Genomic DNA, 11451 nt, shown 5'->3' with positions numbered 1-11451 from the left:
GGGCTACGTCTGGAGTTTGTAATCGTTACTTAGTGCCGGGCACACTTAACCTTTATATCCCCTTGAAGAAAGAATCATTAAGCAAATAAAACAGGTGGGTGAGCATGTGTGTTGTGGGGTGGAGGGAGGGATAGTTTTCTTTGTGAGGGAAGTGTGTTCTCATGGATTTTAGAGGGCAAACCATCACCTGCTGTAGTGGAATCCTATCTATCTTTGGTGACTATCGCAGGTCTCCTTTGAGCAGTTATTTTGTTCCTGCTTGTACTTGAACAGATTCCCACGGCCCAAATAGGAACACACCCAACCCATCTGCCCGTTAATCCTAAAATCCCCTTTCCTCCCTATGGGATCCATAAATTCTACCCACTTTCCTCTCTTCACGATTCCAGACCACCTAGAGAACTCAAAGCATCACTCAGGACCCCACTTCCTCCTGAGTACCCTCCCCTCGACTTGCTGCCTCTAAACTAGGCACACGGCCATGTATTCTTTCCGACACTTTTAATGATAAACTTCACAGGGACACCGGCAGAGAGAGACAAACATAGAGAAGGGCCACAATTTCATAATTCTCTCCTACGTTCTCCTCACCCAGTCTCTGGACCACACTGAAGTGTAAACCATGAGCCCACGATTCTACTAACTCTTCTTCGTCTCCTTATCCTGCCCTCTTGCCTCCCGGAGACATCTCCAAGGCCGTCAGATGACGACTCCTGTGCTTCTAGTAATGGCAGATGTCATGACCTTGGTGAGGCACCTCACAGCCTACAAATCTCTTTGTGTCTGTTACTCGGGTGAGCCTCAGCCTCCCTGGGACCTAGGTCATGGCGTGACTGCCACCGTTTTCACGGGCCAGTGCGATAGTGCAGACGGATGGCCTGGTAGATGCCTGGTCAGAGACCCCTACAGCTCTCCACAGCACACACCCATTTTGCCTTACCAAGGAAAGACAGGGATTGTGCCCTAATTATATGTGACCTTTAGAAAGAATCTGATTCGAAAGATCTTTATCAAGGAAAGGATCTCCAATTGTTTTTTTTGTTTTTTGTGGGGTTTTTTGCATTACACGGGCCTCTCACTGTTGTGGTCTCTCCCATTGCGGAGCACAGGCTCCGGACGCGCAGGCTCAGCGGCCATGGCTCACGGGCCCAGCCGCTCCGCGGCATGTGGGATCTTCCCAGACCGGGGCACGAACCCGCGTCCCCTGCATCGGCAGGCGGACTCTCAACCACTGCGCCACCAGGGAAGCCCGCCAATTGTTTTTTAACTTCATTTTATGAGGAAAATCCACACACACTTTGTATTTTCCACCCCAATGGCAACAGCTTCTTGGCTGATGACCTTCCTTCCACTTTGACACAGTAAAGTCAGGGTATCTCAGACAGGACATCCAGATGACCTCTTGCTGTCCTTCCAAGATCCGGGTTCGAGCCCAATCGGGATCAAGATGAAAAATTGCCATGATTCCCCTACTGGCTTTTTAGTTCTTGCTTTATCTTTCCACACTTTCTCTTCCTGCCTTCCTCCCAAATGATCAAAGACACAAGTACTCCAGACCACAAAACTTAAGACTCCCTTAATTTCTCTCTCTACTTTCCAGTCCAAGTTAACTCAGAATCAGTTACTTTCTTCAGACACAGAATGCCTGCTCTCTAATCCATGTAGTAATAACACAGAATATGTTTTAGAATATTTATCAATTTAAACTTTTCACAAACTCTTAGTGTTCTTTAGAATTAGATGGCTTTTCTTTCCATATAAGTCAGATATCTCCAAGGCCTTCAGCATGTTGACATCAGATTACAGCATGGAGAGGGCCAGGGGGCTGCTCCGTGCAAAGCTTAAGAGGTCATCTTATTAATCAATTGGATAGGGCTTCCCTGGGGGCACAGTGGTTAAGAACCCGCCTGCCAATGCAGGGGACACAGGTTCGATCCCTGGTCTGGGAAGATCCCACATGCCGTGGAGCAACTAAACCCATGCGCCACAACTACTGAGCCTGCTCTCTAGAGCCCGCGAGCCACAACTACTAAAGCCCACATGCTCTAGGTCCTCCTGCAACTACAGGGCCCGCGTGCCACAACTACTGAGCCTGTGTGCTGTAACTACTGAAGCCCGCACACCTAGAGCCCATGCTCCGCAACGAGAGGCCACCGCAATGAGAAGCCCGCGCACCACAACGAAAGAGTAGCCCCCACTCGCCACAACTAGAGAAAGCCTGTGTGCAGCAATGAAGACCCAATGCAGCCAAAAATAAATAAATAAAATAAATTTATTTTAAAAAATCAATTGGATAGAAGATTAACGTATTCACTCAACACACACGTACTAATCACTTAACCTGAACTCCTGTAGTGCTTGAGATCCAGTAACATGTACTTGTTACAAGTGTATTATTCACGTCTTCCAATTAGACCATGGGGTCCTTCAGAAGACTCTGGTCTCAGCTTGATGCTCCCTGTCTTATGACATTGGGTGACTCACCTCACTTCTCTGGGCCTCAGTTTCCCCATTGTGGCAGGTGGGTAAACAGAGCATTCTAAGTCCACCGATTCACCTTCTTCTCATTCAATTCAGCAAATATGGGTTAAGTACAGAACATAAGAGCTACTAGAAGAGCTCAAAGAAGGAGGGATCAAGTACTATTTAAAAGAAGTCATGTCATTGCTGAAGCTGGGAGATGGGTACATAGAATTTCACCGTACAGCTCTGTCCACTTATGTGCATATTGGAAAATACCCTTACTAAAAAGAATAAAAACAAAGAGAAGGAAAGTTAGCAGGCTTCACAGAGCAGGTAGCTGCTGAGCAGGATGGAAGCATGGGTAGGATTTCAATGAGCCGACACTGGGTCAGGGACCATTCCAGGCAGGGCACACCATGAGCCAAAACAATGAGACTGGAAAATACAAGGTGTTCACAAAGGACTGGCAGTAGTCATGCGTGGCCACAGCTCAGGATATGAGAAGGAAGAGGAGGGAGCTGAGCTGGAAAAGTATCGTGGGGTCAGAGCCAAAGGGTCTAGAGAGGCATGGTGCTAAACTCTGTTGCAAGGGAGGTAACTTCAGTGGTTAAGCTCAAGTTGGCTCTACCCCTTGTCAGTCTGTCTGGTGCCGGCCTGGGAGAAGGGTCTGTGGCAGAACTGACAGAGGAGGACGCTGGCAGCACCACCAGGCTTGTTTCTTCACCAGGAAACAAGGTTTCCTGTAACTCAAACTCAAGTTGGCTCTACCCCTTGTCAGTCTGTCTGGTGCCGGCCTGGGAGAAGGGTCTGTGGCAGAACTGACAGAGGAGGACGCTGGCAGCACCACCAGGCTTGTTTCTTCACCAGGAAACAAGGTTTCCTGTAACTCAGACCCATGAATCAGCATTTCCTCTGTCAATAATACACAGCAAGAAATGCAACAGCACAGGGCTTGGGGCAATGGAAGAAAGGAAGGAATATTCCATGACACGGTTGAGCTCTGTTCTCCTTTCCTCTCAGGAAACATTCCTGATAAGCTCCCAAATAACACTCAGGTTTCATAAGATAAGTTCCTCAGACAGCCTCACGGTATCGCGTAGAGATTAAGTCCTACAGAATACCCAGCTCTCTTATATTATGCGTTTCTATCACCATTAGGATAAGGAAGATCACATTCTGAATCCTTTCATTATGTGATAACTAAACATTAACATAACAGTGTTTTATCCCTGCAGAGGTTCGAGTGTATGTGTGATTTGCCTTTTAGTTTTTACACACCCCTGTCCAATATTTTATTTGATTCTCATGATAATCCTGTAAGGTACAAAGGGAACATTATACCTATTTCACAAGGGCAGACACCGAGGCGGGGAGATGAAATGCTTCTGCCCCATCAGATCTGTTTTAGAGACACCAGAACTGACATCAACTCTTCAAACTCCAGTCCAAGGTTCTTTTCAAGGTCACAGACTTTTAATCAATCTATCAGTACATACATACTTAAACTAGATTTATTTTAAATATATTTTAAAGTATTAAATTAATTAATGATATATTTCATTTAAATTACATATTATATACACATGTCTTCCTAGCACGAGAAAGAATTTTATTCTCTCCCTTATTCCCATCTTTCATTGGTCAAATATTTATGGACTGCCTACTCTATACCACACTCTGTTCTAGGCCCATTCAATAGTGAACAAAACGGGCAAAAGCCCTGCCTTCCTAAAGCTTCCGTTCTACTTGAGGCACTGCAACAGTGACTGAGATAAAAGTAAAATACAGAGTATGTAAGAGAGTTATACATGCTTTGAAGAATAAAAATGTAGAAGGTAAGAAGTGTTGAGGGGTGTGATACAATTTTACACAGACTGTTCAGGGATCATCTCCTTGAAATGTTGTGTTTAAGTCAAGACCTGAGGAGGTGAACAGATGAGCCATGGGGCTATATGGAGTTGGGAGGGAGGGGTGTCAGCAAAAAAAAAAAAAAAACAGTAAGTGCCAACACTCTGAAGCGGTACCTTTCTGGCACGTGCAAGGAACAGTGAAGAGTCAGGTGTGGCTGGATTGGATGGACAAGTGGGAAGCTGGGGAGAGTGGAGTTTGCGGATACATCATGGAGGCCATGAGAAAGACTTGCCATTGACCTGGAGAATCTGCTATCATTTTACTCAACGCCAAAACCAAACCAACCACAAAAAGAAGACAAAACTAAAATAAAACTAGGCAAAGAAGTAAAATGCAGAATAAAACAATACGAACAACAACAAAAGCATGTAAAGGGGATTAAATTTAGGTAAGGAAGAGAGGGAAAGAAAAAGTGAGAGGCAAGAGGAAAGAAAGAGAAAGGGGAAAAAGACCATATCCTGGGCTTCCCTGGTGGTGCAGTGGTTGAGAATCTGCCTGCTAATGCAGGGGACACAGGTTCGAGCCCTGGTCTGGGAAGATCCCACATGCCGCGGAGCAACTGGGCCTGTGCGCCACAACTACTGAGCCTGCGCGTCTGGAGCCTGTGCTCTGCAACAAGAGGCCGCGACAGTGAGAGGCCCGCGCACCGCGATGAAGAGTGGCCCCCGCTTGCCACAACTAGAGAAAGCCCTCGCACAGAAACAAAGACCCAACACAACCAAAAAATAAATAAAATAAATTAAAAGAAGGCTAAACATTAAAAAAAATTAAAAAGACCATATCCTGTTCACTTGTTTTGCCTCCCTCCCCCCGCCCCATCTCTCTCTCCCTCTCTCTTTCTCTCAGATCTGGAATCTTGGTCCAGGCTGCAAAAACTGCCGTGACCTCTTCCTGAGGGAGCCGTGCAGCAGCAAAGTCCGGCAGAGGAGCGATGTATTACCACAAGCCTGGGCCCGGCCCCCAGACCCCCGTCAGTTCCCGTCGATCTGGGTCTCTGGGACTCATCAGGCCCCCTTGTGCTCAAGCTGCAGGCTGAAAGCAGTACAACTCCCCCTGAGCCTTCTTCCCTCAGGCCTTCCCAGGGCAGTCACCCTCCAAGTAGAGCCACCCCCTGCAAGCAACTGGGATAGAACATCCAAGCTATCAGCTCAGCCCTGCAAAAGCTCCCTCCCTAACTCAGGAGTCCATAACAACCTTGCTTTTTTTTTCTTTTTTTTAACATCTTTATTGGAGTATAATTGCTTTACAGTGGTGTGTTAGTTTCTGCTGTGTAACAAAGTGAATCAGCTACACGTATACATACATTCCCATATCTCCTCCCTCTGGCGTCTCCCTCCCATCCCTCTAGGTGGTCACAAAGCACCGAGCTGATCTCTCTGTGCCATGCGGCTGCTTCCCACCAGCTATCTATTTTACATTTGAACACCCTTGCTTTTGACCCTTACTCATCCTTGGGGGTGGAGTGCGTGTGTGGGAGCAGACATGGGTGTGAAGGAGAGGGGAGAGGAGGACCTCCCAACCGCTCCAGAAGCCAGCATTCTCTCACTTTTTGCTCTTTTTCCTTATTAATCCAACGGGCTTACCAGGCAAGCTCATATTCAGCTCGTGCCCATACTGCCTCCACTCCCACCTCTTTACTGGCTTGGAGAGTTTTAGAAAATTTCTTTATGTGACTTCTCCAACCTTGGACACTGGGACCAATGTGAGGCCAGTTCGATCCCTCAAAGGCTCTTATGAGTGTCCCTTCGATTTGCCTCCAGAAGTCATTGAAGTAAATGTGAACAGGACAATACTCCATGGCAACAATGGACACTAGGTGGAGAATCCCTCGCGGTTCTTTACCAAGTAAGTGAGAAGACAAGAGAGAGGCTGGGGCTTCCCTGGTGGTGCAGTGGTTGAGGGTCCGCCTGCCGATGCAGGGGACACGGGTTCGTGCCCCGGTCTGGGAAGATCCCACATGCCGTGGAGTGGCTGGGCCCGCGAGCCATGGCCGCTGAGCCTGCGCGTCCGGAGCCTGTGCTCCGCAACGGGAGAGGCCACAACAGTGAGAGGCCCGCATGCCGCAAAAAAAAAAAAAAAGAAAGAGAGGCTAAACAACCAGAGAGTCATGTGAACAACCCCAGTTCATCCCCCCCGCCCCCACCACCACTATCAGCACCCTAGTTTGGGTCTCCTCTGAACTACCTTTTTAATTAAACTTTTTATGCTTAGGTACTTAGAGATCCATATGTAGTTATAAGAAATAATACAGAGAGAGCCTGTGCGCCCTTTACCCTCAATGTTAACATCTTGCAAAACTATAGTACAGTGTCACAATCAATACATTCATGTTAATAAGTCAAGATGGAGAAGATTTCCATCACTGCAAAAATCTCTCGTGTTGCCCATTTATAGACAAACCCAATTCCCTCTCACTCCCACCCCCCCACCCCTTAATCCCTGGTAACCACCATTCTATTCTCCATTTCTAAAATCTTGTCAATTAGGAATGGAATCACACCATATGTAACCTTTTGGAATTTGCTTTTTCCTATCAGGATAATTTCTATCGGGCGATTCATCCAGGTTGTGTGCATCGAGTTAATTCCTTTTCATTATTCAGTAGTATCTCATGTATGAATGTACCATAGTTTATTCTCCCAATTGAAAGACATTTGTTTCCAATTTACAGCAGTTGTGAACTTTTGCTATAAACACTCATGTACAGGATTTTGTGTGAGCATAAGTCTTCTCTCTGGGATAAATGCTCAGGAGTGCGACTGCTGGGTTGCATGGTGTTGCATGTTTACTTCTTTTTTTAAGACACTGCCCACCTATTTTCCAGAGAGATGAGATCATTTTACATTCCCATGAAACCAGTTTCTCTGCATACTTGCTAGCACTTCGTGTTGTTGCTATTTTTTGTTATTTCCGCCACTCTTCATAGGTGTATAGTGGTATCTCATGTGTTTTTAATTTGCATTTCCTTGATCTCTAATGATGTTGAATTATTTTTCTATGTGTTCACTTGTCATCTTTGGTAAAATGTCTCTTCATATCTTTTGTTGATTTCAAATTAGGTTGTCCGTTTGTTTGTTTGTTTGTTTTCCGGTACGCGGGCCTCTCACTGTTGTGGCGTCTCCCGTTGCGGAGCACAGGCTCCGGACGCGCAGGCCCAGAGGCCATGGCTCACGGGCCCAGCCTCTCCGCGGCATGTGGGATCTTCCCGGACCAGGGCACGAACCCGTGTCCCCTGCATCGGCAGGCAGGCTCTCAACCACTGCGCCACCAGGGAAGCCCAGGTTGTTTGTTTTTTAACTGTTGAATTTTGAGATATCTCTATATATTCTAGATATTAGTTCTTTAACAGATTCGTGATTTGCAAATATTTTCTTCCCAGCTGGTTGCTTGTCTTTTAATCTTACTACCAAATGCTTTTTCTGCATTGAGTGATATGATCATTTGGTTTTTCTTCTTTAGATAATTAATATGGTGGATTAATATTAACTGATTATTAATACTGAACCAGGCTTGCATCTCTGGACCCTACTTGGTCATGATGCATAATTCTTTTCATAACTGATAAATTCTAATTTATTTTTTTTTCTATTTTGTTCCATTCTGGGCTTTTTTCCTTTTTTTTTTTTTTTTTTAAGATTTTACTTCTATATTCATGGGGGATGTTAGTCTATAGTTTTCTTTATTTGTACTGTGTTTGTCATTTTAGTATCAGGATGATACTATCTTTATAAAATGAATTGTAGACCGTTTTCTCCTCTTCTATTTTCTAGCAGATGTGTAAAATTGCTGTTAACTCTTCTTTAAATGTTGGAAAGAATTCTTCAGTGAAACCATCTGGAACTGGAGATTTTGTTATCGAAAGTTTTTTAAATTATGAGTACAATTTCTATATAATTATAGGACTATTCAAATTGTCTATATTGTATTGGGTAAACTGTGGTAGTTTTAGAGGAACTGGTTTGTTTCATCCAAGTTGTCAAATTTTTGTATGTAGAGTTATTGCATCTGCCTGGTGTTTAAACTCTTCTCTATCTGACGCTAACCCATCTCTTCAATCTCTTACTCTTCCCTTCCATAGGCCACATGAATCTCAGTGAATTGGGATCGCAGTAATTTGGATTCTTCTCTGGGATTCCTTGCACACTCTGTGCTTTCTCACTGCCTCACCTGGCTATTGTCATTCTCTACACCTGGAATACCCCACAACTTCAAAATAATTTTTCTTCTCATTCTAGGGCCACTCAAAAACTGCAACCTATCTTTCCTATTTCCCTTGGAACTCTTATGATCTATACTATCTGTGGCAGTTCTGTGGTGTGAAATTGTATAGAAGTTATTTATGAACATGAACTTATGTCCCTTTACTGTACTGTGAAGGATGAAACCCTGTATGATTCCTCTTGGCTTCCTCCATAGGCCCTGGCACAGGGTATGGCACAAAATACATGCACAAAAGGCATCTAAACAATTAACTCATATGGGTCCTCACATGACAGTTCACCCAAGAAGTCTCTTTGACTTCCCTTCTTCAGATATTTAGGGAGCTATTTTTCAGGACCTGCTCTTGAAACTGGGATTGATTTAGCATCTGAAAAGAGCTGGTTCCTTGAGTAATTGGAGGGAAAGCATCACTATCGCCACCAATCCTGATCTCAAGGGAAAGACTGGTTTTTATAGCCTAAAGACTATCTCACAAAAATATAGGTTCACTGTGAAGAGACAGGACACAATCAGGGATTTGGAAATCTACCCGTTTATAGAAGAACACCTTCTCCCATCATCCAAATTAGTAGTTCAAATTCTCCTTAGCAGCACCATACTAAATGGAGATGTATTAAGGAAGCAGGATGGAAAAGTGATCTCCATCTATTCCTAGCTCAGCAAGCATCCGTATCCAACAACATCTTTGACATTGACTTTGCATCAAGAGGCCCGGGCTGGGAATGAATATTCTCCAGGGAATCCTCCCACCATCCCAAAATAGGAGAAGGTGAGGTAGCTGGGCAGGGAGCCAGAGGCAAAGTAGGGAAAAGGGGAAACATTTGCCACTCCTGTTACTGTCAGGAGCCACTTCTTGGTGATTCCATTGTCCATCTCCTAGTCTGAACCTCTTTGCCTCCCACCATATCTGCTACCGTATCCTTTATATGGTCTCCCACTGTGTGCGTTTACCTGCATCAGTTCATCCTAAACACAAGCACCAAAAAGATCTCTCTATAACTTAAGTCTGATTATACCATTTATATTTTCAAAGAAACCTTCATACATTCCCTGTTGCACAGGAATAATGTTGACGTGCCTTCACCAGGCATTCAAGGCCCTCTTCATGTTATAACTTCACCTCCCACAATCCCTGTTACACACCAACGGGCAAAAGCAGGCTGGAAATAATCTAGAATTAGATCTGAGTTCAAATCTAGCTCAGTTTTGTAACAACTTCATGATCTTGGGTAACTTATTTAACCTTAATGAGCTTCACTTTCTTACAAAATACTGTTTAAAGAATAATAATTCAAAATGTTGTTGTGAGAAATAAATGAGGTCATGAGTTTAAAGTACATAGCACCTAATAGGTACTCGATAAACAGTAATTATTTTTACTATGCTGAAGCACACCAAGCAACTTCTCTATTCGGTTACACCCCTGAGTCTTTTCTTAGACCTACTGGCCCTGGCAAGGTTATCAAGTGCCCTGGCATAAGGAGTGGGAGAAGGGACTAGGTGAGGGTGATGGGTAGGGGTGAGGGAGCATCCTGATAAGGTATGCTGCCCATTGTTAGAAAGAAACAATGAACAGAGCAGGTCCAGAAATGCAGAAGGGCAGGGCAGGGTCCAGCAGTTTCAGCATCTGATTTTCTTCCCTGAACATCAGAATAAGCCCAGGCTTGCCTTTCCACAGCTGATGGGGACACCTCTCCCACCTCTTCATGCAAGAATTGTTTGTGTTTCTTTAATAGAGACTTATTCAGATGCTATGTCCCACACAGTGGAGAGGCTGGGGTGGGCAACTCAGCCTGGGCTTTAAATCTGAAGCCTATTCACTATGGCTTGTAGACCTATCACACCTGTTATGTATGTGTGCTCTTATAAGGGGCTCAAGGAAATAGTGTCAAGAGACCCACTTCATAAGTACGTTTATTATCTCTGCTGTTCAAGCCACACAAAATAAATGTCTGGCGTTTCCAGAAATTGCTATCAATTCAGCAGCAGATTTTACAAGGCCAGTCAATAACAGTTTCCTCCATACCCGCTTCCCCCAGTGTATATTTATTTGTGTTCAAGCTTTCTCTTCCTCCTGTGCTTTCTAGTGCTTGTAATTGGTCCAGAATAAATAGATGATTTCATCTTTTTCCAGGAAAAAAAGAAGGGAGGGATTTTAAAAAAACTCTACTATTAAAAAAATCTCCTTTTTCTATTCAAAAATAAAGCTGTGTGCATATAACTGTTTGCATTTGAGAGAGAGAGAGAGATTGCATTCAAGCCTGCCTGCCAGGGTGAGACCCTATAAACATAAGCCACAATTTATAACCTCTTTTCCCTGCACCTAAGTCATGCTGTAATAGGAAATTAGGGACTCAGAAAGCCACATAGACCCTTCTAGTCATGAATTCTTCTATCATGATGTCTTTATATCTTATAGTGTCACTAACTGTATCAGAGGCTCAGATCAGGCTAGAAGTTCAAAGTTCACCCGTCCATCCTCCTCTTCTTATAGGTTAAAGCACAGAGACTCAGAAAAGGAAAGTAGTTCTAAACTCAGGTCTCTTTCTTCAGAATGTGACCTTATTTGGAGATAAGGTCTTTATAGAGGTCACCAAGTGAAAGTGAGATCATTAGGGTGGTCCCCAATCCAAAATGACTGTTGTCTCTATAAAAAGGAGAAATTTGGATGCTGAGAGACACACACAAAGGCAGAACGCCAGATGATGATGGAGGCAGAAATCAAGAAGATACTTCTTCAAGCCAAGGAACACCAAGGACTGCCAGCAAATCACCAGAGGCTAGGAGAGAAGCATGGAACAGATTCTGCCTCATAGCCCTCAGAAAGAGCACCTTGATCTCAGACTTCTAGCCTCC

Source organism: Delphinapterus leucas, chromosome 4 (genome assembly GCF_059928025.1).
Source record: "Delphinapterus leucas isolate spDelLeu-1000000601 "Yukka" chromosome 4, BTC_Dleu_Yukka2, whole genome shotgun sequence".
In the NCBI taxonomy this organism is placed as follows: Eukaryota; Metazoa; Chordata; class Mammalia; order Artiodactyla; family Monodontidae; genus Delphinapterus; species Delphinapterus leucas.
The sequence above is the reverse complement of the archived record's forward strand: the minus strand, read 5'-3'. Positions refer to the sequence as shown.